The sequence below is a fragment of the Aulonocara sp. 'chitande type north' Nkhata Bay genome, linkage group LG11, assembly GCF_057382095.1.
Source record: "Aulonocara sp. 'chitande type north' Nkhata Bay isolate Kocher_YH1m ecotype deep benthic linkage group LG11, A_spYH_male_GT1.1, whole genome shotgun sequence".
NCBI lineage: Eukaryota > Metazoa > Chordata > Actinopteri > Cichliformes > Cichlidae > Aulonocara > Aulonocara sp. 'chitande type north' Nkhata Bay.
In genome coordinates, this window is record NC_141354.1 from 3,527,562 (window position 1) to 3,550,976 (window position 23,415).

Consider the following 23,415-nt stretch of genomic DNA (forward strand, 5'->3'; position numbering starts at 1 on the left):
GAGCTGATTGTTGAATATGTGCAGACAGCAGCATGTTTCTGTCTCTCCTGACGACCGTAAGGACAGTAACACCAAATTACAAAAATTCTTGCACTCAATATCTCCTCATTAACAAACTTTTAACTGAAGATGAATCATTGAGGAATGAAGATGTTCTCACAGTATTCTTCACTCACTGACTGCCTGTAGTTTCTAATATCTCAGTTTGTTACTAACGCAGCTGCTGTCCACACAATAAAAGAAACCAGATTAAAATAGCAAAGCCCAATGTGCTAAAACCAACTGTGTACATAATTATATACGTTTCTACAGGACTGAGGGAGTTATTACTAAAGACTGTGACTCCTTCAATGAGTTTCAGTCTTTCTGGGGTTTCTGACCTGATGTCTCTCTCAGTGAGTCAACAGAACGTCTGCCATGGGACAGCTGTGATGAAAGAAAGGGAGGACATTTCTCCAAAACCAAGACCCAAGATACCCGGCTTGGTCCTGATGCTCTCCCTCTGCAGGGTGAATGTTGATAATAATGTGGACTCTGGATCCTGTTATGAAATGAACAGAAAAAAATGACAAATTTCAGCTGATTGCACTGCTGAGTACACTCGGCCAGACATGGACAATCAGTTTCTGGCTGCAGCTTGTCAGCCTGACTCATACAGGCTCCTCCACACAGTCCTCATTTATAAAGTGCTTTACAGACCCCCAACATTATGGCTAACTGGGGGATTTCCCCATTTTAGTGCAGTGGACAGAAAACTCATTGTCACAGCCAAAGTGACCCCCACTGACTGATTTTTAGTTGTATTGTCTTCATATTCCCCTGAGTTATTAGTTCTGTTACTAGTTAGACCACAACCAACCAACCTGATGACACACACACACAGCACAGAACAAGAGCTCAGGATGGATGCTTTGTAGTAAAGTTACTGAATTTATATTAAAATCTACAGATGAGCTGTTAACTTAGTTTGACATGATTTTTAAATCAGGCAGCTAACTGAAGGTAGCCTTCCACTTTCTATCACAGTGATGAATCTAAAGGGGGGCATGGGGTTTAGAAAACCATATTTCTATCAAGGCTTTTGTAAATCGTTAGCCGGAGGAAGCCGGAGTACCCGGAGAGAACCCACGCAAACACAGGGAGAACATGCAAACTCCACACAAGAAGGACCACCCACGGAGTGGACCTGAACTCAGGACCTTCTTGTTGTGAGGCAACAGTGCTAATCATTGTGCCACTGAGCAAAGCCTGTAAACACATGTAACATTCTGTACAAATACTAATACATTTGTAAGAATGTGAAGCAAACATTTCTTCATTTAGTATTCTGCAGAATTTTGAGGTGAAAAATTCATTTAATGTTTTGGAATAAGGCTGTAACACAACAACATGTGAAAATGGTGATGTGGAGTGAATACCTTCAGGATGCCAGACAATACAGGTACACAGTCAGCTGATGTGAAGACTAATAGATACAAGGAAAGTGTTACTATTGTCAGCAAAGAACAGCTATGAAGATACAGAAAGAGTCTGTTTCCCAGGAACAGTCGGCAGATACCACGGCTGTGAGAGTTTTCAGACATTTTTAAATTAAAAGAAAGATAAGCAGACATAAAATAGAAATTAAGCATGTCAGTGAAAACCTTTTAATCTGAATGTAACTTTCCGAGTTACCCCAATAGGACATCCTTAGTCTTACACTCGCATGTTTGCTATAGCTGCTCTTTTGTTTGCTAACACAATTGAAATGTATTATCCAAATGAAGCTGAAAAATAACTGATAAAAGTGACAATTGCATAGAAAAGTATCTTTTCTGCTGTTTGAACTTTTGTAAACTAAAGGCTGAACAAGTTTGGGGCCTCGTTTCAATTTGTGAGTGGATGGAAAACGTTTGAAAATGCTCCCCAAGTGACAACCTCTGTAGATGGCAAATGAGGCCAGCGAGGAAGTATCAAAAACTGCAGATCCATAAGTGCCGCTTGAAGCTGGTTTCAGAGGGAGGTCGGTCCCTATAGACACCCATGTTAAAAATTTCCAACTCTGCAAAATTAAAAACCATACTTGCAGCTTGATACAAAATGGCTTAAGTATCATTTGTATCTTTATTTATCTGAGGATTTTCAAAGCCTGCTGTTAGTTCTTTTGCCCATTATGTGAAAACTGTCTCCTCAGTGCTTTAAACTCAAAAGCTTCTGTCAACTGTTGATCTCTGAGCTCTCTTTTAAAGACGCTGCTCCAAAGAAAACAGTGAATCTTTTCCTTGCTGGTCCCCATGATTATCAGATGGTGATGCAGCTGATTGTGTAATGGCCCACGTGCAGTTTCTTGCTGTGTCCCACTTAACTGTTTGAGGCCACCCCACATGCATATGTGTCAGGGAATATGAGGTGACAATGGACTCAACATTTAGGACTATGGGCTGTGACACAACAGGATACTCATCAAAATAATGAAACCAACTCCACGAACAAGCATAATATGTTGTATACACCATGGACAACACAGTTCTAACATAATTTATTAAAAAGAAATCAGGGTTCAAGAGACTAAAAGTGACTTTGGAGTCCACAGACTCTGCCAGTGAATAAGAGCATAAGGAGCCAGCTCTGAAAGAATTCAATTAGTCTATGTTTCAGTAATAACAGCTGACAGACTCTGCTGTTTGATTCCATTTGGGACAAACACATCATGACAGCCAGGCACAGTCAGATTATGACTATGAGGACCAGGTGCTCAGAACCAGAGCTATAGATTTGACAGCTTTACAAAAGATTCCAACAGCTCTGCAAATTTTGAGCAGTTATGTGATTGTATACATTTACACAACATTTAACTGCACTTGTGAGTTTTTAAAAACATTTTCCAGATGTAGTATTTTGTGTATCCACTGAGTTTAATTTAAATTTAAAATGATAAAAACAAAACATAAGGTGGATGAACTGATGGAGCGATAGCAGCCATATTTATTCAATTCATTCAAGATTATTGTCTAACGAGCTTGGAAAGTTTTATAAGGACATTTCACTTCTCATCCAAGAGGCTTCTTCACTTCAACATTATGTTAGTAAAAGAAAATACTTTTAAAATGAATTTTATTTGTTCATTATGGATTTTTTCAATTTTATTTACACAGCGCCAAATCACAACAACAGTCGCCTCCAACTTACGAGTCATCTGCTTTAGGGTACGTGTTAGAGAATTATACCACGGAGTCAGGTACTTCTGATTAGAGACCTTAGTTTTCACAGGAGCTACAGTATCCAGAGTCGTACGTAGTGAGGAGGTGAAATTATTAACAAGATGATCGACCTCTGTTGGGGTAGCGTTCAGATAGCTGCTCTGCTCTGTGTTGGTACAGGGCATTGAAGATGATAACAGTGGGTGGATTATATTCTTAAACTTAGTTACAGCGCTTTCAGAAAGACATCTACTGTGATAAAGTCTACTCTCCACCGCTGTGTAATCAATTATTGTAAATGTAAATGTTATCAGGAAATGATCAGACAGGAGAGGGTTTTCAGGAAACACTGTTAAATGTTCAGTTTCTATGCCATATGTTAAAACAAGATCTAGAGTGTGATTAAAGTGGTGGGTGGGTTCTTTTACATTTTGAGAGAAACCAATTGAGTCTAATAACAGATTAAATGCCATGTTGAGGCTGTCATTTTTAGCATCTACATGAATGTTAAAATCACCCACAATAATTATTTTATCTGAGCTCAGAACTAAATTAGATATAAAGTCTGAGAAATCAGACAGAAACTCTGTGTAAGGCCCAGGTGGACGATAGATGATAACAAGTAAGACTGGTTTCTGAGTTTCACAGCTGGGGTGGACGAGGCTCAGCATCAGGCTTTCAAATGAATTAAAAGTCTGTCTGGGTCTGGAGTTGCCCTTGGTGAGCGGCAGGCAGGTTAGGTATTCTTGTATCTGCCAGTACATTGGGTTTTCACCGGTGAATGAGAGGGTTGTTTTCCTGTGCGTTCGGATCAAGGATCGAGTCCTTGTTTGCGCTTATGCACAGCTCAGATTACCCAGCTGGGTTCACTCAACAGTGCTCCACCTGGTAATTTTGTCATCCTCCTGCAAGCACCATGTTGTGCATGTGACACAAAGGACCCAATGAGTAGACACCGTTGGGTTGGTGACATTTATATACAGTGTTCTTTCAGTGGACTTGTTCCCGTGGCAGTTCTCCTCTTGGGTCCCAGCTTTCTACTGACATGTGAGTACATGATCACACAATCAGTCCCGGCTGGTCTTGGGACACGGGCAGGATGTGACAGCAGCCATTTTCTCCATCCGAGGGCGCACCTGCCTGCCTCCCATGTGGTTCCCCAGATACTGTACCTCCCCCTCCAGCTAACCGCACACTTCTTCCAGTTGACAATAAGCTCCACTCGCCTCAGAGACTGTAGGACCATGGCCAGCTGGTGCACATGCTCCACCCAGGTGTCACTATGGATGATGGGTGCTGTGTTGCAGTAGCATGCGGATGCAGCACCCGGTCCATGAGGCACAGAAAAGGGGCGGATGCTCTGAACAAGCTGAAAGTAAGTGTGATGAATTGGTACAATGCAATCGGAGCGGAGAATCCAGTGACGTTACACAGCGAGCAATGCCTACCCGGACCAGGAGCTCGTCAACACTGTGAAACTCTTCTATTACTCCAGTTTTCAGCATCTCAGCCAAATCCTTGTGAACAATTTGGCTGTTATGCTCAGGTCATTTGTAGGCCTGTGATCACACTGTCATTCCTGGGCATGATTCAAAATGATGCTCTGGGCAGGAAGGAGAACACATCTGCAAAAACGCTGTTGCAACGCAGCAACATCCGAAGACCCAACAAATCTCTTTCCTTCACTAGACTCATCAGAGAAGTGGTTTCAGCCTCTCTCCATGTTTTAAAGAGGTTGCAGTGATATCTCTATGTGTCTCCTCCCCTCCACTGCCGGCACTGTCATCTCATGTGAAGGCCACTGTTGTGTTCAAGGAATACAAAACAAGCAAAAAATAGTGATTAATTTTTTAAATTTCAAATATTGTATAACAAGACAAAACTGCAAACATGAACACATTTTCTTTTTCCACTTTTGGTAGAGTGTGTGTGTGTGTGTGTGTGTGTGTGTGTGTGTTACGCAGGTGTCACACACTCATAACTAACTGAAGCCTGTCATCGAACTACCAAATAGACACATTGGTCCTCTCTGTGTGGCCACACACGTGGCAGCACTTCTGCTATCATTGTGTTCGTATTTAACAAAATCAAAATGCAGACATTAGTGTACACATGAGATACTAACGCAGCCAATCCTTCGACACGTTTGTGCTCTCTGCTCACAGAGTATTCAAACTGAACAAATCAAACCTTTGCATCAAAACAGAAACCATATTGCGAGGGAGGACAGAACAGAGAGCAGCGGGAACCACAGACAATATATACACAGAGCGGATAATGAGGGAACAGACCACAGGTGGGAACACAGCTGACACTAATCCAGACAAATGAGACATGGGTACATGGCTGGGAAGACTGGGAGACACAGAGAAGTGTGTCGGGAAAACAGAGCTCAAGAAACACCACGGTAGAAATAACACAAAAACTGGGTCAAAGACCCCGAACCATGGCACCGTCCGTCTGAGGGGGGTAGCTGCTCCCCAGGCTTACAGAGAGTCGAACCAATATCAAGAAAGTAACAACAGAAGAAGAATAAACTGAGATAACACAGAAACTGTCATCAATGGTTGAGGCAAGCACAAACTGGGCATCACATCCACAGCCCTTTATCTGTTCATTTAAAGTAAGCTGTCAGAAACTTAGGTGTGTCACTTGAGGCTAGTTTCACCTTTAACAAACATATAAACAATGTAACCAGGTCACTCAGTTTTAGTGACACTGAGTACGATTTATGCTTTTATTTCCTGTTGGTTTGATTGTTGTAATCAATCAATCATTGTTGCTGTTTTACAGATATTAGAAAAATCTGTTATTTCTGTTAGAACAAGAACAAGAAAAGTGAAAACACGACTCCAGTCTGAATGAATCTACACTGCAAAATACTTTTAGATTGTGTAAATATTCTGAATATTCAGAGTATACAGAATATACACAGTCAGCTTTGGCAATGTCTTTTCTGTAAATCTTACTATACTTTTTATGTGTTTGACAGTCTTACCTTACCTCGATCCTTTTTTATCAAAGTTTTGGATTTTTTAAGTTACAATGTAATTCTGTTGTAAAGAATGGAATAAAGGTATCATCTTCTTAATTTGACATTGACTTAAATCTGGCATGGCCAATTTTAATTGATATGAAAACTGCTTTTACAGTTTCTTCCTAGTTTGTTTGTTTATTATGTGTTTCTGAGAAGCACTTTGTAAGTGAAACTCGAGGGTCTCTGACTTCACTGTAGGTCTGCGTGAAGAGAAGCCATGTGGTTCTGTGAATAGAAACTACAGCTGCAAACCAGAGAAGAATGTTTTGCCTGTTCCCCACAGACAGCACAGCCTTATGTAAATAAACTTTGTTTATTTATTGTTTTCTCTTCTCGTGTGTTTATGAGGCCAAACAAACAGAAAATTCTGTTAATTCAAATAAATTCAACATCACCTGACAACAATATTTATGTCAAGGTGCAAATATGTGACCAGCAGGACTCAGGGAGCATGTTTTGGTAACTGAACAGAAGAAAACAGAGCCCGGTGTTTTGTCCTGAACACTTTCTCGTGTGCCTTTCACGCACACTTAATCTTGAAAAGAGAGCGAGAGCTGAGACCATTTTAACTTGAAAATAATGCAGACCACTGTTAACTCAGGTATTAGCTTTTTAAAATAAACTCTACAAGGGTATCTGTACATAATTATGCAGCCTCAGTTTTTACCAGAACCTCTTTAGTATTAAGCAAACATATAGGCTGCATGCAGATAAACACTGACAACAGGGTGCCTCAAAACATGGACCATTGCCCCAGAGGCAGTCAGTTATTTGTGATGGGTTTGGTTTCAGGGTCTGTGTCCACACACAGTGCTACACTAGCAGCATCTGGTGTCAAAAGAAATTGTGTAAAGCAACTGTGTAAAAGCATTTTAGTAGAAAAGCACAATATAAATGTTCATTTTAATGAGTCCCATCAATTTCAGTTAAGTGATTTTTTCAGAAAAATCTATTCCCAGATACGTCGGAGTGTAATGGTGAGTGTTTTTGCGAAGGACCTGGATGTGAACCCACTGGTGAGCTGTGACCTTTCTGTGTGGAGTCTGGATTTTCTCCCCGTGTCTGTGTGGGTTCTCACCAGCTACTCCAGCTTTGGCCCAAAGTCCAAACACACAGATAGATTAGGTCAAATGGCAATTACGTCACGGTCGGCGGGGCAGACCGAGGGGAGTGAGTGAGGTGGACCCAGGAGCAGACAGAGGCGAGGAGGTGATCAGGAGAAGTGGCGACACATGAGGACACAGCTGAGTCGGTAATGTAATGAATGTAACATAATGACAACACAGGGGAGCGTAACACTGGACACACTAACATGAGACACGGACCTTCAAAGTAAAACAGGAAACATGACAGGCACCTAAGAACAAACTCTTAACCAGAATAACACTGAAACTTAGAATTCTACTATTATTATGTGGGAATGGTTTTCTGTCTCTCTGTGGCAACCCTGTGACAGACTGGCCCACCCCAGGGAAAATGAAATGCTAGGCTAAACCATGCATTACTATACTGGGCCCAGCAGCTGTCACATGGAGCCAAACTGTCATGGTGCTGGCTCGGTGACCCACTGTTAGGGATGGGTATGGAAACCCGGTTCTTGTTGAGAACCGGTTCCCACTGTTTCAGTTCCTTGGAATCGTTTGCCATTTTTGCAAACGATTCCCTTATCGATTCCAGTCGCCCCGAATGACGTCACCACGTTGCGGAGCGTCATTTACCTGGCAGGAAACATGGCGGCTCAAACGCTCAAAACTTTGGTTATACTTTACGAGAACGGATGACAACAGGACAACTTGCAATACTTGCAAAGTAGATATTTCATTTAAGGGAGGAAACACTACGAATATGCAAAAGCATTTGCTCACAAAACACGCGATGACCTTAAATGAATGTCGTGTTTTTAATTCCGCTCCGGACTCGTGAATCTCAACCCAGCAGCAGCGGTAACGTTTGCACGTCCTCTCCCGTTAATGCGGCAGGTAAATAATCAACTAACAGTGCATATTATGTTAGCGCGATCTGCCTTATTACAAACCTGCCATTACTGTGCATTTAGTGACCATGATGAGAGAGACAGAGTCTGGCTCAGATGCTGGCAGTTCTCGCTGCAGTCTGCCGGTAGCGTCTCCTTTCAGGCAGGACAGACGAATGTCACCGAGCAGTGACTCAGTTTGTGGTCAAAGGCTTGCACCCGTTTGCCACAGCAGATGATTTTCAGTAAGTGAATGTGTTTAATTGCAGGCAGGGACATTACTGGATATTCTTGTGTAATTGCTACAGAATAATTGATGTTATACTTTGTTATTGCTACAGAAGAATATTTATTTTATTATTTTACATTTACAATGTTTTTCCTGGGGACCCTGTGCCACCCCATTGAAGAGCCGTAGGCTGGATCCTTAAGATCTCACTGTTGGGTTTGTAAGGCCATGTTACTCCTAAATTTCTATCTTATTCAAAGAGACGATATAAAACAAAGTTCTAAGCTAATCGACCTTAGTGTTCTCCTTTTTTTAAAAAGAATCGATAAAGAATCGAATCGTTAAACAGAATCAAAAATGGAATCTGAATCATGAAAATCTTATCAATACCGATCCCTACCCACTGTGCTTTTGTGGTTTCATTGATATTCTTGGATTTAGTGTTATTCATTTCCTTGCTCTTCCTGCTTTAATCATTTGTGTTTCTAGTCCTTAGGTTGATTTCGTCTGTTCCCTTCCATGCTCTGTCTTGATCTCGTCCCCAGCCTGTCATGTCTCTCGCCCTCTCTGTCTCCTCAGTCTGTCTTGCTCTCCCCTTGTTTCTCCCCTGGTCTCAGCCTTTGTCTTTTAGTCTGTGTCTCAGTGTGTTTCCTGTTTTGTTTTTACAGTCTCTTGTCTAATGTTCAGCATGTTTTGCTTCCTCCCAGTCTCACTGTGTCTGAATACTTCCAGCTGTTTCCCATCGTCTTGTTGTCCTCTGTCTATCTAGTCTAGTCCTCTGACTTCTTCTGCTTGTTGTCACATTGTCCCACTTTGTGTTTCCTCTGTGCTCCTTGGTTTCCTTGTAATTCCTAGTTCTCAGTTCCTAGTTCCTCCTTAGTTTTAGGTTTTTGTTTCCTCATATTTAGTGTTTGGTTTTTACAGCAACAGCAACAGCCTGCATCACAGCCAGCCTTGACACAAACCTGTTAGAAGTAGGCAGACACAGAAAACTCCGGCCTGCTACAAATCAAAGATGGAAAAAAAAAAAACGACTTTCAACTGTTGACTTGCTTATTAAAAGTAAAGGATGACGAATAAAAATGAGAAAAAATAAGAAAACAATTTTTTTTCTTTTTTGTGAAATTTTGAATAAAGGACTAAATGCCTTTTTAACTTTATTAACAGAGTAACTTTTGTTATGCTGTCTGTTGTTTTTGTAATAGAAAATTCACTGTATCAGGCATTTTTTCCATGTGGCTCCCATTAAAATACTGAAGCAAAGAAACCAGAGCTTGTTATGGCCCTCGGGGCTGCTTAGGATGGATGGATGGAGATTCAGTCTGGGAAACAAGTGCTGCTGAGTGTGATGGGACCTAAAACGTATTGCCTGCTGTGTAATGTGGTAGCTCCGAACAAGCCCAGATCGATGCGCAAATATTGTGGATGTTTTGCACGCTCATTTTGCTCCCAAGCCACTGGTCATAGCCAAAAGTTTCCAGTTCCACAAGATGAATCAGTGGGAAGAAGAAACAGTCACACAGTATGTGGTGGTTCTGCAAAGACTGTCAGAACACTGTGACTTTGGCACGTATCTGATTTTTGTTTTGTTTGTGAATTTAAGGGTGAAACTGTGCAGAAGCATCTTTTGAAAGAATCTTTATTCACAATGTCTGTAGTGGTAAGCAAACTAAAAACTCAGACTATATTTGGTGAGGAACATAAACTCTGAGACAGGAGAGACTAAGACAATAACTATGACAGATCACTGTGACGGCTGGGTGCAGGGGCTGGGCGGGGGGAACTATGGCAGACCAGGGCACTGAAACAGAGGAGAGAGCTATCAGAGGGGCCAAAAAGACAGTTGCAAGTTAATCTGATAATTATAACACTGAGCCGCCTTACGTGCCTGCAGGTGGAGATTGTTTGGAGGGGAAGCGTGAGGCAAAGGTCCAGGTGAGTACTGAGTGCGATGCAGGGAGGCAGGCAGGAGAGGCTGGCACTTTTGGGAGGAAAGAAATTACAGGTGGCTGCAAACCAGAATCCAGCAGAGCTTGTTATGGTGAGACTTGGTAGGTGAGCTCCAGATGCCAATAAGGTTAGCAGGTAATCTGGTGAAGACCAGTTGTGTGCGCTGGTCATAAATACTTCTGGTGTGATTGTCATCAAAAGAGGAACAACAAGGACTCCACCGAGAGGAGGGGAGCCGATGCAGTGGAAAGTTACTCAGATCCGCCCAGACAATGACAAAGACACTCATAGACCTGCCACAGCTACAGATGAACTTAAAACACCTAATGTATTCTCAGCCTGCTCTAACTCTAGGCAATTGTAATACATAAAAATATTCATTTCACAGTACTCAATGCAGTTATAGATCCAGAGGGTAAATTTCTAATCATTAAATTATCTTTACTTAGCCAAACATTGTGTATTGTAAGTATATATGGCCCAAATGTTGATAACCCCTCATTCTTCCACGTTTTTTGTGCACTGCCTTTAGTGAACACCTAGATTGCTCACTTGTTCTTGGGGACAACCTCAACCTTGGACTAACTGAAGAAAAGGACAGGCTCAGTACAGCAGGAACTCAGTGCAATTGGCAGTCCACAAATGTAGTTAAACAGTACGTGAGCAAATTTGGACTTTGCCACGCATGGCGCTCCCTTCTCCCCAACAGTAAGGAATATTCTTTCTTCTCACATGTTCATCACTCCTGCTCTTGTCTGGATCATTTCCTATCAGCAGCTCACTGTGAGTGACATTTCAGACACTGAGACTGACCCCGTAGCTGTCAGCAATCATGCTCCTGTATCTCTAATACTAATACATAAGAAGATCATTCTGCCAAATAAAAACTGGAGATTTAATACATCACTGCTTAAAGATGAAGAGTTCATTAAATATTTTTATAAAGAGTGGAATTTATATTTAGCCTGTAATGACCAGCGTCTGTTCTCTGTGAAGCAGGAAGGCTGTGATGAGCGGCAAAATAATTTCTTTCTCATCACATAAAAAGAAAAGAGAAAACAAAAATATTCAGGAATTTAAAAAAACACATCAAATCCTTAGAAGGAGCCTACGTGTCCGACCAAGATCAGGAAATACTGGATTAAATAAGTAAAACAAAACTAGAATAAATGAAATTAATAATATAAAACCCCCAAATTCTTAGTACAAAGACTTCACTTGCAAAATTTTGAACCTGGTAACAAATCTGGTTGATTTCTGGCTAACCAGCTAAAATAAATAAATAAATTAACAACTAGATTTATCTGGGAACACAATATGTGACTCTGAAAGAATAAACAACATTTTTAGGGATTCTTATAAAATTTTATATTCACCACAAATAACCCCATATAATAATGAAATTGAGCAGTTTCTTGACAATGTAATTTGTCCAAAATTACTAGACAGTCAAGCAATGTGTCATGGGCTGGGTCTGTGACCCAGCATTTTGAGTTCATGATATATTGTGTGTTTCTTTTATTAGTATGGGCAAATGTTAGGTTCTTGCTTTGCATTATTAGAACTCGAGGCTTCATGTTTTGTCATTTATCGTTCAGTTAAGCTCATCTAGCTCCTGTAAAACCCCCGAGTGGCTCAGCCTTAGTTTTGTTATTGATCCCCGCATTTCCCCTTTTCCCTGGGCTTTGGTCTCACCTGCCATTTGTGTTTCATGTCTCATGTGTCAAGCCCATGTTGTTTGGCCTTCCTTGTTATTAGGTTCATGTGTGTCAGTGGTGTTCCCATGTGTTAATGTTCCCATTGTTGTTTATTGTGTCATGTTTCTGGTTGATGCTGTCATGCCTGTCTTGTCATGTTTTTCTGTTTATTTTTGAAAGTCCAGTTTTCATGTCATTGTGTTTGAGTTTACATTTCCTGTGCATTGTTCATCCTTGTCAGCTGTTTCTCATGTGTCTCGACTTCCCCTGATCACCTCATGTGTGTATTTAAGTCCTCTGTTTTCTATGTTTCGTTGTCAGGTCGTCTGTTTGCATCCCCATAGTGTTTTGTCATAGTTTACTCGGTGTTCATAGTTTGTCATAGTATTTTCACTGAGTTTCTTAGTCCTTTAGTTTTCTGAGTGTTCACAGTTTTCTTAGTTTTCATAGCTTCATGCTTTTTCATGTGCCAACATCCAAATAAAGGATCGTCTTCTGTTCAGCCAGCAACTCCGCCTTTCAGTGTCTGCTTCTGGGTCCTGTAAACTAAACTTATCGGCGCACCCCGCCGTGACACAATGGCACTGGATTCGCCACTGACACCAGGTGAACTCCAGGAAGCCCTGATAAGTATGCCCAATAATAATGCTCCGGGTCAAGGCGGCTTTCCAGCAGAATTCTACAAAGAATACCGGATAATTCTGGCACCAGTATTCCACAGAATGTCGCAGGAAAACACAGAAAATGGCAGACTACCATAAAATATGAATTCTGCCAATATTAGTCTCCTGCTAAAACCAGGCAAAGACCCTATATTTCTCTCAAGCTATCGTCCAAATATCATATAAATGTAGATCTCAAAATAATCTGCAAAGCTCTCTCAAAGAGATTAGAGAAAATAACCTCCCTTTTAATTCATCCTGACCAGACTGGTTTCATAAAAGGTCGGCACTCATCAACAAATACACGTAGATTACTTAATTTAATAGACTTCTTATGTAGTAAAAACATTGAAACCACAATATTGTCTCTAGATGCAGAAAAAGCGTTTGATAGAGTTAACTAGAAATTTTTATTTGCAGCTTTACATATATTTGGTTTTCCCTTTGGTTTTGGAAATTATAATTCCCCACATACATGTTAACGGATGTTCAAGATAAGTTTTACATCTGCTCACACTGTCAAGGCAATACACCTGACAATTACATCCACGCTCTTTGGTTCTGTCCACCAATTCAGAGGTTTTGACGCTGGATGTGTGACAAATTATCAAAGTGTCTGAAATGTAATATTCCAGCCTCCTCTCTAGTTTGCTTGTTACGTTACTACAGAGATGAATAAAGCCCACATAGTTCTCACCAACCTATGTGTCAGGTTTATATTGTTGATTGTCATTTATGCTTAGAAATATTTAACCATATATGCTTAGAGGTGTATAATTGATTGTGTAGTGATAGGATGTGTGATCCTTAGGAGTCTGCAAAGACTTCGTGTGCATTCCAGAGTGCTCTGGCATTCACACCCACACCCTGGGAGCATGGGAGAGGTCGTACCTTGTTTTATTGTTTTATGGTAGGATAAACGTAGCTATGTCTGTTTTAGTCTAAGTGCCTTTTGTTTAGATGAACTGTTGGAATTCCAGACCAGCAGGTTTAGGGAAGTCGTTTATGGGGTCACAGACCACATCAGACCAAAGATTTGGACCAAAGATTTGGAGATCCAACTTTTTTAGATCCATTTAAAATCAATGCACTCAAAATGATCCTCTGGAAAAGAGTAGAATTCTTGGAAAAGAGTTGAATACACCAAGGGATACTATTGGGTCAGAATTAGCAGAGGTTAAGGAAATATTAAAACAGCAGCAGGCCCAGATTGATCAGCTTACACATGAGTTGAGAGTTGCCCATACATCAAGTAAGCCTAGGTTCACACAGAGAGGAAGGCAGGTTATTTGCAGACTGTGTCAGAAACCTGGCCATTTTGCTAAAGACTGTGATAATGAGAGGGTAGTAGCCTTTGAATCTACAGCCCCTAGCAGGAGCTCATCTGGTCAGGGCACGTTTTCCATGCAGACGGAAAACTAGCACCCTCTGTTATGCTGAGCCACATATCAGATGAGGGTAGAACTGTCTCCAACAGTTGTAATGCTCAAAGGTCTGGTCCCCCACCCAAGTTGGTAGGCTCCTGTCCAAAGGTTACCATTAATATGGGAGGGGTAGACGTCTCCTGTTTATTAGACACTGGGTCCATGGTCACTACCATCACGCAGAGTTTTTTTGCCAAACATTTTAAGAACTGGGGTCCAAAGAAACTGAAAGCATGCCATTGGCTGCGGGTACGGGCAGCTAATGGGCTAGATATTCCCTATTTTGGCTACCTGGAGCTTGATTGCCAGGTGTTAGGGAGGCAAATACCGAAGCGTGGTGTGTTAGTTGTTAGAAATCCTTTGGAGCCCAGCCTCAACTCAGAAATATGTGGAGTACTTGGCATGAATGTGATCCGCGAGTGTTATAGGGAGCTGTTTTTGGAACATGGCTCTGCTCTTTTTGACCTTCCTTTAGTGCAGGAAGATCCTTGGCAGCAGGCTTTGCAGCGTTGTCATACGGCCCAACTACAGCCTGAAGCACAGGTAAGTGGCCCAGTGAGAGTTAAGGGTAGAAGAAAAATTTGCATCCCCGCAGACACAATGAAATTTGTACCTACCACATGTCAAAAAGCCCCTCCAGCACACACTGGAACAGCGCTTTTTGAACTATTAGATGCCGGTTTGCCTCATGGTCTCCTTTCTTCTCCAGCTTTGGTCCAAGTGGTCAGTGGCACTGCATTTATCCCAGTTACCAATGTGGGATTAACTGAGGCCATTTTGCCACCTCGCAGTCAGCTTGGCACCTTGTGCCAATTTGAAATTGTCAGCCAATCGGATGGCTCAACCAGTCTGTTAGAAGATTTGGGAGAGGAAAAATGTGTTATCATGGCAACTCAGAGTGTGGAACCCAACCCTCTGAAAACTGCAGTTGATGCAATTGATCTGTCAGCTCTCACTGTACAGGATCAGGACAGTGTGAGAACCCTGTTGCGTGACTACCAATCTGTTTTCTCTTCTTATGATGGTGATTTAGGGTGTACCAATTTAATTACTCATGAGATCCCACTCTTAGATGAGACTCCAGTCCGCCAGCGGTATCGACGCATTCCACCTTCAGAGTATGAGAGCGTTAAGGCCCATATTCAACACCTGTTGGAGAGTCAGATGATCAGAGAAAGTTGTAGCCATTTTGCCTCTCCAATTGTGATAGTAAAAAAGAAGGACTCTAGTATCAGGCTTTGTGTGGATTTCCACCTTTTGAACTCAAAGACTAGGAAGGATGCTTTTCCCTTGCCCCGAATTGAGGAGTCCTTGGACGTGTTGTCAGTTGCACGCTGGTTCTCCACCTTGGACTTGGCTAGTGGCTACAATCAAGTCCCTGTTGCTGAGCCAGACAAGAAGAAAACTGCTTTCTGCACTCTTTTCGGGTTATTCGAGTTCAAGTGCATGCCGTTTGGCCTCTGTAATGCACCAAGCACCTTTCAGAGATTGATGGAGCGAATGTTTGGTTCCCAGAATCACCAATCCTTATTGTTGTATCTGGATGATGTGATTGTTTTCTCTACCACAGTAGACGAGCATATTCAGCGCCTAGGAGCAGTACTGGAGACCTTGCGGGTACAAAATTTGAAGGCCAAGCTGGAAAAATGTTGTTTTTTGCAGACAGAGGTAAAGTACCTTGGGCATGTGATCTCCAAGGACGGGGTAGCCACGGACCCAGACAAAATATCTGCGGTGTCTAATTGGCAAACTCCTAGCTCTGCTGCTGAATTGAGGTCATTCTTAGGGTTTGCTAGTTACTATCGCCGCTTTGTTCCAGGTTTTGCATCCCTAGCTGCTCCACTCCACCAGCTGGTGGCCAAGCTGGCTGGGACTAAGCACAAACGCCCCTCCAAGCGTGAATTGCAGGAAGTTAGGACCGAGCAGTGTGAAAACAGCTTCCAAGAGTTGAAGGCTCGGTTGGTGAATTCCCCCGTGTTGGCTTATGCTATAACCTTTTATTTTGGAGGTTGATGCCAGTCACTGGGGTTTGGGGGCAGTGCTTTCACAACAGCAAGCAGATGGCAAGGTGCGTCCTATAGCCTATGCTAGTCGAGGACTAAAGCCCACAGAGTGTAACATGTCCAACTACAGCTCCATGAAACTTGAATTCCAAGCCTTGAAATGGGCTATGACTGAAAAATTTAGAGAATATCTGCTGGGTAACAAGTGTGTTGTCTATACTGACAACAACCCCTTGAGCCATCTGACTACAGCAAAGCTCGGAGCTTTGGAACAGCGCTGGGCTGATCAGCTCTCTTCTTTTGATTCTTCAATTAAGTATCGTCCAGGTCATACAAATGGTAATGCAGATGCTTTTTCCCCGATAGTGTCAGCCATCAGATCAAACTGTCTTTAGAAACACTGCTTCCTGGTACTTCCCTTCCAGGCTCTTTAGTCCAAACAGTTCTACCACCCCAGCAAGTAATCCAATCTATGATTTCGGTTTTACCCTCTCATTCACTTGCAGACCTTGCTACTTTGCAGAGGGATGACCCCATGATTAGTGGCTTTTTGAAGTTTTGGCACAGAGGAACTGGCCCTACTCGCCAGGAGAGGAGAGATTTGCCAGCAGCAGAGCTGGAAATGTTGCGCCAGTGGAGGAAACTGGTAGAGAAGGAGGGTGTGCTTTATCGGCAGATTTTTCAGCCAGATGGGGGGGAACCCGTGTGCCAATTAGTGGTCCCTCATAGTCTCAAGAATGAGGTTTCACATGGCTTGCATAATGACCATGGTCACCAGGGAATAGACAGGACTGCAGACTTGATACGCAAGAGGTGTTATTGGCCAGGTATGTTGAAAGAGGTTCAGAATTACTGTCAGCAATGTGAACGTTGTGCACAGGCTAAAGCAGTTTACCCCAAACCTAAAACAACCATGGGTCACCTCATGGCTGCGAGGCCCAATCAGATTCTGGCAATTGATTTCACATGCCTTGAACCCTCTGTTGATGGCCGTGAAAATGTATTGATTCTTACTGATGTGTTTTCAAAGTTCACTCAGGCTATTTGTACTAAGGATCAAAAGGCAACTACTGTGGCCAGTGTTTTGGTTTATGAGTGGTTTTATTGCTTTGGTGTCCCCTCTAGGATCCACTCTGATCAGGGGAGGAGTTTTGAAGGAGCAGTAGTTCAACAGCTGTGCCAGCTATATGGTGTGGAAAAGACTCGCACCACTCCTTACCACCCACAAGGTAATGGCCAGTGTGAGCGTTTTAATCGGACTCTGCATGATCTGTTGAGAACCCTGCCCCCTGAGCAAAAGCGTCATTGGCCCATGTATTTACAGCAGCTCACCTTTGCTTACAATACCACAATCCATCAAACTACAGGTGAGTCACCCTATTTTCTTATGTTTGGCCAAAAGCCCCAGCTCCCAATTGACTTCCTGTTAGGCAGAGTGGAGGAACCCACCCAAGGCCCGGTGCACACTTGGGTCCAAGAGCATCAGAAACGTCTAGATGTAGCTTATAAAGGTTCAATTCAATTCAATTCAATTTTATTTATATAGCACCAAATCACAACATAAGTCGCCTCAAGGCGCTTCATAGATACAGAGAAAAACCCAACAATCATATGACCCCCTATGAGCAAGCACTTTGGCAACAGTGGGAAGGAAAAACTCCCTAGGTGTGAGTAATCGCACCAAAGCAGCAGCGACGCTGCGTGCAGATCATCAACCTGCCCCAGCTTCTGATCCCTTGCCATTGCATCAGTTAGTGTATTTGAGAGATCATAGCACTCGAGGCCGGAATAAAATCCAAGATTTTTGGGGCGCTACATCATATTGTATTGTCCGTGCCCCTGTTGACGCTGGTCCTGTGTATGCAGTGGCCCCACTCCATGATCCAGAACAGAAAAGACAGGTTAATAGACAATGGATTAAGCCGATCCCTGCTGATATCTGTGAGACAATAAGGACAGAGCTCCAGCAACTGCTTGTTGTGTTTGTGTGTGTATGATTATATGGTATCATAATGATACTTCAGGTGATTTTATTGTGATGATTGCAGTATTTCAGATGTCAGCCAATGTTACAATTTTCTAAGAGACATGTCTGTCATGAGTGTGTACTGGGGGCGTGGTAAGTGACCGGAGTTGGAGAGTGAGTTATTCAGGAAAACTCTCCCCGGCATTAACTGCCCTGTTACTGTACCAGCTTAATAAACCATGGTGTGCTACATGACAGTTACAGTATATATGTTCAATGCAGACAGATATAGTGTATATAGTTATAGATATACATGTCATCCAAAAATTATGAGGTGCCGTAAGGGACATTATTACTGAAACGCTCTCACACACACACACACACTACTGAAATTTTAGCTCTCACACACACACACACTACTGAAATTTTAGCTCTCACACACACTACTGAAATTTTAGCTCACACACACACTGCTGAAACGCTCTCACACACACACTACTGAAACGCTCTCACACACACACTACTGAAATTTTAGCTCTCACACACACTACTGAAACGCTCTCACACACACTACTGAAACGCTCTCACACACACTACTGAAACGCTCTCACACACACTACTGAAATTTTAGCTCTCACACACACACTACTGAAATTTTAGCTCTCACACACACACTACTGAAATTTTAGCTCTCACACACACTACTGAAAAACCAAGTCATTTCAGTTGAACAGGAAGGCGTTTCAGTTGAACAGGAAGTTAATTCTTGACAAGGAAACTGAAGGAAAAAGTGTTAGATTTCAAACAAACCACTACACAGATGTCTACTCAGCAACCTGTTAGTTAGGGGTGGGTTTTTTTAATCGATTTATTGATTAAAATCGATTCTGGCTTGGATAACGTGAAATCGATTCATTAAAATCCTGAATCGATTTTTTTATATAAATTTATTTTACCCGAAATGCCAGAATCTCTGGTGAAACCTCACAAAATTTCAACAACCACCAAACAGCTAAGACAGTAAATGAGAGCAGGTACACGGCTTCTGCACAAAGACGTAAACACACAGCGCGGACCCGCGGATCAGAATCAGTGAGATGTCGCCTTTCTCACCCGACAGCACGGACACGGTCGGGGCTGAAAGCCGACAGCTCGCTGACTCTGATCTGTCGGCAGGTCCGCGCTTTGTTTTCACCCCGTTTTTGCGCCGATTCTAAAGCTGTTAGTTTTATCTCTCTCCAAACAATATTGACTGAACCAGCAGCAAAAGAAGATCCAAACTGCGCTTCACATAAACATCGTCATGAATTCCCTCACTGTTTTGCTTCCACCACGATAAAATCGCACGTCATGCACAGCCCTCTCTTTCTCTCTCTCTGTACTTCAAGAACAGTTTCCCGTCTAAAAATCTGTTTTCTGTATTATTCGCTTGCTTGTTATGCACAAGTCTACTGTTGTTTACAGCGCAGTCGGCCGCTGTTTTTTTTTTTTTTTTCATTTTACATACTTCCGAAAAGAAAACCTAATAAAACCGCTGTAACGTCAGAGGTAACGTTCATATGTTGATTAATGGTTTTCTTTCGTTTTTGATGTACTGCAGAATATTTTTTATAAAATCCCAGGCCAGGAAAACCACCTTCATGTTTTTCTGTGTTTTATCTTCAGCTACTTTGACACAAAGGCATCTGCTGTGATGCTCACACCTTTGATAAAGTCTTGCGTGTGTCAGCTTCCTTTTTTTAAATACAAAAATATGTAAATGTACTGATCTGAATTATAATATTTCTGACTGTCAAAATTCCCCATAATCAAATCGAATTGAATTGAATCGAATCGTGGAACAAATCGATTCTGGACCTTAGTGAGACAGCTGCATTACTTAACAATATATTAGCCTCAGCATAAGTCAAAATTTAGAATAGCGGGAGACGTGCATTATCCTGGTTATTTTTTTGGCATATGTGCTTTTTGTCTTTTTTAGCAAAGAAAAATATCTTAAAATCATCAATAAAACCAGGGAGAGAAGGCTTAGCGTTCCTCCATTTAGCACAATGGATATGATATTTACTCAAAAGTATGATGATGTTAATAATGTCTGAGACATCCAATGCTAGATGATCCATATAAAAAAAAATTATGATGTAATTCAAACAGTGGCACATCATTAATATTTAGGGAAATCCAATTTTTTAAGTTGCACCAAATACATTGTGTGATAGGGCATAGGAAAAAAAAAGATGTTCTAGGGTTTCATTTTCATCAGTACAAAAAGAACACTGATCCACCTCAAAGCCAAATCTCTTTTTTTTTTTTTAGAAATTCTGCCACAGTATTAGTTTTGTTTAAAGTGTTTCTTTAACTTTAGGTAGAATAGGCTATTTCATAAATTTTTAGTATGCTTTATCCAGTGTATATGAAATAACTAAATTAGAACCATGCCATGTAACCATTCTGTTGTAACTATGAAATATTTTGTCTTTGAAGAAACTACTAACAAATTTCTTATTGCATTTTTATCAAACAGCTGACATTGCCCTGGCAATAAATTTGGGAGCACTGATGAGAAATTATTGTATATCATAAAAATTTTAATCAAATGAAGCAGAGGCAGTGGGACCAGTTCACAAAATTTGTTATATTCTCTTTGAGAACAGTTTAGACAATATTTTTCTGAAAAGTCTGTGTAACTTAGAATGACACCGTTATCATCCAACAAATCTGTTATGAATATAATATTTTTGTTCAAACTAGTCACTCTTGAAAATTGATTTTTGATTAAGTGTTATTACCCTATTATTCCATAAGGTTGAATTATGGGGAGAAGTTGTGGGTAAATCTCATTTTCCCAAAAATGCAACATCTGTTTTGGAAAGTTTGATATCTTTATGGGGATTTTATTTGCCGCAAAATCACATTTCAAAATAAAGTCTAATCCTGTATACTATTTTATTAAACAAGAATCATGGGATGTGGAGCTAAGTAGAGTCTGGCTGTGACAGACAAGATTTTAACCATTTAATTCTAAGGGTGCCAACCATAAATTCCAATTCTGGAGTTTTGATACCACCTTTATTGTATTCCTTCACAGGCTGAGATCTTTCTATGTAATGGGTTTTATTCCTCCACAAAAATTCGAACACATTTCTATTTATGGTTTTCATGGTATTTATCGTTTTTTTATTTTTATATCGTTTACGTGGCGCAAAAAAGGTTGGGGACTGCTGTACTAGCAGGTTGCTGAGTAGAAATCCTTGTAGTGTTTTGAAATATACCACTTTTTCCATCAGTTTCCTTGTCAGGAAACAACTTCCTGTTCAGCAGAAATGCCTCTGGTTTCAGTGGTGTGTGTGAGAGCGTTTCAGCAGTGTGTGTGAGAGCGTTTCAGCAGTGTGTGTGAGAGCTAAAATTTCAGTAGTGTGTGTGAGAGCGTTTCAGTAGTGTGTGTGAGAGCGTTTCAGTAGTGTGTGTGAGAGCTAAAATTTCAGTAGTGTGTGTGAGAGCGTTTCAGTTGTGTGTGTGAGAGCGTTTCAGTAGTGTGTGTGAGAGCGTTTCAGTAGTGTGTGTGAGAGCATTTCAGTTGTGTGTGTGAGAGCGTTTCAGTAATAATGTCCCTTACGGCACCTCATAAAAAATCCACCACACTCCTCATGAACTAGAAAAATAAAAATAATCTTAATTCTAACTAATTTAGAGACATTCTGATAGACCATATTAGTCTTGATACATGATCTGGATGGGGCTTTGGTGGCTCTTGGGTAGTGTTTTTCTGGTGGCTGTGTGCAGCAGGGCTGGTGGAGGGTCTGTGCCAGCGGCCCAGGTTACCGGCCTGGTAGCCTAGCTGCCCCTTGGTGGGTCTGGGCTGGGCTTGGGGACTTGGGGTTCTGGGGGTGCTCTGAGTCCGGGTTGGGGCTCTGGCTGGGCCTTGGGTCCTCGTTGATGTGTCACTGGGGTTGTGAGTGGGTGCATGCACGGGGGCCCAGCCTTGGCGAGGGGGGCCTATAGGGGTAACTCTGCTAGATACCCCCTATCTAGCTGAGGATGAACTCAACCTGGGTGTCTATTGTCTCATGTGGTATGGGAATTAATTGAATGTTGGGGTGGGTGTAGTTTTCCTGTGCGGTGAGGTTGGGTGGGCTGCCCCAGGCTCTGTGGGGTTTTGCTGCTACTGTGGGTCCTGGGCCTCCTGCCCTTGGTGGATTCCAGGGAGTGGGGGTTCCTAAGAATCTGCTATTTAGCGTTTTTTTTTAATCTACTTTTATCTACTTTTAACCGGATTATTCATCCAGAATTGCTGTGCGTTGCTGACCTACAGCAGACAAGAGCTTCTGGACATCTGGACTCATAACTCCAACAGTTTTATCGCCGATCTCCGACTCATCCCAGAGATCTCCAGAACATCGGAGGCTGCCCATTCTCCCCGGCCGGGCGGAAGTGCACGCAGACGGTGCCGAGATCGTAAACAAAGGCGAGGTAGGCGCGGAGGGCTACGGGCTAAGCTAAAGCTAACATCACACCGGCTGCCTTTACCCAGTATTTTCCTCGCCAATGTCCGTTCTCTGGCAAACAAAATGGATGAGATACGGCTCTCCATCACTAACAACAGACGGATTATGGACTCAAATGTCATGTTTTTCACCGAAACATGGTTGAACAACAGCTGCCCGGACAATGCTATCGAGTTAGCAGGACGCCACACACACCGAGGCGACAGGCTAGCAGATGACTCCGGCAAGACCAGAGGTGGAGGTTTGTGCATTTATATTAACAATGCTTGGTGCATGAACTCCACTACTACTGAGAGTCACTGCTCACCTAATGCGGAGTTTTTAATGGTCAAATGCAGACCTTATTACCTCCCCCGAGAACTCACCTCTATCATACTCACTGCCGTGTATATACCCCCCGACGCTAATGCTAGGTTGGCCATGAAAGAACTTTCTGCAGCCATTAACAAACACCAGAATAAACACCCCGAGGCTGCTTTTATTGTTGCTGGCGACTTCAACCACACCAACTTAAAGACGGTCCTCCCCAGATTCCACCAACATGTCTCCTGCCACACCAGAGGAGACAAGACTTTAGACCATGTGTATTCCAACCTGGCTGGAGCCTATAAAGCCACACCCCTCCCCCACATTGGACAATCGGACCATCTCTCCCTGTTCCTCACACCTCGGTATTCACCACTCATCCAACGTGTGAAACCTGCTGTGAGGACAATTAAAGTGTGGCCAGAGGGGACAGACGCAGTGCTCCAGGACAGATTTAAAAACACAGACTGGAATATGTTCACCCA